Below are 3,439 nucleotides of genomic sequence, written 5' to 3'. Positions count from 1 at the left end.
ACGCAAGTTACTTTTTTTTTTCCAATTTATTGATTGACAGCTCTCTTGTCCCAATGTTGAGAGAAATCAGAAGATGTTACTGTTGTTCTAAAATAAATATGAATATGCGTTAATTCATCTCACTCACAAAAAACCTTTTTTATGGAGTAACGCAATATTGTAATGCATTACTTTTAAAAGTAACTTTCCCCAACACTGCATTTGAAACATTACATTTGTGTATACAATATCAAGGACACAAATACTCAAATGTAGAACTCTAGAAAATATGATAATTTAATTGTATATATTGTGTTGCATCTGCCCCCCCATTTATGAGATTACTATTTTTGCCAGATTTTTGCCAAAATATGTTTTTGAAGATATATTTTTTCTTATGTCATACTTTCATGATTTTATGCTCTGATCTTTGTGAATCCAGAGAGAGAGAGAGAGAGAGAGAGAGAGAGAGAGAGAGTTTGGCCCAGGGAAGTGGCCCGCATATGGTGTTAATCATGCATGCTGTAATGTCTGTTTAACTGCATTCAATCATACGTACAGTATACAAGAAGAGACAGAAAGAGTCAAGCAGACAAGGAAATCTAGGTCAGAATGATGGCATTTTAGTGATGTTTCTGGGGCTGAGCTTGATTTTCCACTTCACTCAGCAAAGACCCACTGTCAACCCCACGCTCCTCCCTCCCCTTACACGGCAGCAGCTGGTGGTGCTGCAAAATGACTATGTTCATTCATTCATTCATGCTATAACCACATTTTCCTCTCTCCCTACTTTTATGACTTATTACCCGATTTAATCAGCGGGGAACTCTTATTTGAAACAACCAATATCTGAAAGAACTGGGCACTATTGTAAGTTGTCTCTTATAATAGGCCTAAGTGTTTGTTTGTTTGTTTAAAAGCATTTATTGAATAACTAAATTATTCATTAATAAATTAATAAAATTAAAAATGATACATTAATAATATGAGACTTTAATTTGTTTAAATTTTTGACTTGATTTAATGTATTTTGATTTTTCATTCTTATTTATTTATTATTAGGCCTATTATTATTATTATTAATTGAAAAATACCAAACCTACAAACATAGGGTATCCACATCAATACACGAAATGTATTTTTATCTGATAGTGAGGGTTTGCTGAGGAGTTTTGAATGACGTCCTTCAACTGTGGAGGTGTTGTGAAATTACAGATCATACTATGACTAAGGCTAAGTTTATGAATATCAATTATGTACAGCTGACGTGTGTTAATATATTCCAATTGCTATTGCTTGGCTCATATATATTAAATACTTACCGTTGACGCTGCACCGCTCCGTTCCAATAGCGAGAGCGTTGCTCATGAATATTAAACGCGAGACCTTCACAGTAGTAGGATTCGAAAATTCGCCGTCGGACTTCTCTTGCATGTGTGTGTAGTGGAGACTAATGTAACGCTGCCTGTCACCACTATAACAGCATCAACACACACCGCCCTCATCTACACTTCCGCAACTGCTGTCAGATGCCGTGTTTCTCCGGACAGTGTGGAATTAAGGACACATTTTCGGCCTTCTGGACCGCGGACACCTGAGACGCTCACGGCAAGTTACTGGGGATCGTACGAACAAATGTTAATTTATAACCTGGATCACTGCATATGTCCATTTGATTCTCCAGCACACACACACACACACACACACACACTGCTACGTGGTATTTCATTGTTATGAAATAAATGAATAATTTAACGCGAATGGTTGTATGAGCGTAATGAATGAATTTGGTAGTCTCATCACTTTCACCGGAGAGAGTTTATTGGTCCTGCAACATCACACACCCATATTTAATTCATAGCATTTGGTTCGGTAATGTAACAGTGGCATCTGTCCTCGTGACGCTTTGTAAACGGTGTAGTTCCAGATTGAAACACGTCTGATTGGTGTCGATTCTCTTTCATCTTTCGGCTGTCAATCATGATGACGCAGCGCTGCCAGTCATCCGGCGGTTTGTTTGATGTGTTGTGCTGTGGTCTGATGCTCGGAGATGTTGAGCTGCAGTGGGTCTGTGATGGCTGGTGCTGTGGGTGTGGTTCTGGCCGCCCGGTGTCTCTGGATGCACTGCTTACTGGGTTCCCACGGTGATGGGAAAACTGGAAATAACGCGGAATTGTGGAATCGTGATTTCCAGGCCTTGAAAAGTTGTGAGCATTTCTGCAGGCTATGAATATATATTTGTTCTAGTCATGCTTAGCTTCAGAATAGAGAAGAATGGGGCTAGTTGTCACACAGAGGACTTATCACTATAGGTCTAGCTAGGGTTGCCAACCGTTCCGTATAATACGGAATCGTCCCGTATTTAAGGCCTCAACAAAGCGCTCCGTATGAAAGCTATACGGAACGCAGTTTGTCCCGTATTTAAGGCATATGCCGTATGACCACCTAGACCATACGAATAACAAACTCTAAATTGAGAATTAATCATTCTTTTTTGACAAGTGTTTGATTTGTGATCAGGGAGGCTTTAAGACCAAGCGGAATCCTCCGCCGGCTGGTCGCTCCCGCTTCACAGCGAGCGGGATATGCGCTAATGGAGTTAGTTTATTTTTTTTTTTACGTCCGCGTTTCGACTTCAGCAAATCTTTTTAAAAAAATTTTTTTTATTATGCTTCCATTTACAACAAACAAACAAGGTACATAAACACATCACACAATCTCACAACACGCCACGGCCTTAGGTTGAGCATAACCAGTGATAAACAAGACTTCAGCAAATCAGTTTGGGCGAATGCAAACGTGATTCCAACATCCAGCCACGCAAGAAAATGTGCATTTTACCTGAGGGAAGACGTGATCAATAAGGAAAGTCGTCTTTCTTTAATGTATACCTAGATAAAACAATTTACATTTAATGGATGTAGGGTGAGAAATAGTATAGTAATAGTGATAGTAATAGTAAGGTTATTGGACATATTTGTATTACACAATAGGAGAACAGTTAACTGTTCATGAGGTAGATTGCCTATAGCCTATATACTGCCGTTCAAAAGTTTGGGATCAGTAAGATTTTTAATGTTTTTATTTTTATTTTTAAGAAGTTTCTTATGCTCATTTTTGATAAATAAAAAGTTTAAAAGAACAGTATTTATTCAAAATAAAAAATATGTGTTAAATATACTGTACACTACTATTCAAAAGTTTGGGGTCAGTAAATTTCTTTTTTCTTTTTTTTTTTAAAGAAGCTTTTAGAATACTTTTATTCAGCAAGGATGTGTTAAATGGACAAAAAAGTGATATTGTTAGAAAATATTTATATTTTGAATAAATTCTGTTCTTTTTAACTTTTAATTTTATTTATGGAACACAGGTTCCCAAAAAAATATTAAGCAGCTGCACAAGTTAACTGATAATAAATCAGCATAAGAATGATTTCTAAAGGATCATGTGACACTGAGGA

General features: G+C 37.1%; 1 protein-coding gene across 1 annotated transcript in view; it reads left to right on the top strand.

Annotated features, from left to right (window-relative positions):
* Positions 1–2,104: 2,104 nt before the first annotated feature.
* Positions 2,105–3,439, top strand: part of LOC107730559 (janus kinase and microtubule-interacting protein 1-like) — a 36,385-nt gene continuing 35,050 nt past the window's right edge. The window contains exon 1 of the mRNA XM_016541414.1: positions 2,105–2,123. The gene's annotated coding sequence lies outside the window, so the exon portion shown is untranslated. The remainder of the gene's footprint in view (positions 2,124–3,439) is intronic.

The sequence above is a fragment of the Sinocyclocheilus rhinocerous genome, unplaced genomic scaffold (assembly GCF_001515625.1).
Source record: "Sinocyclocheilus rhinocerous isolate Xijiao unplaced genomic scaffold, SAMN03320098_v1.1 scaffold818, whole genome shotgun sequence".
NCBI classification, from domain to species: Eukaryota; Metazoa; Chordata; class Actinopteri; order Cypriniformes; family Cyprinidae; genus Sinocyclocheilus; species Sinocyclocheilus rhinocerous.
This window is presented reverse-complemented; position numbering and strand designations above follow the sequence as displayed.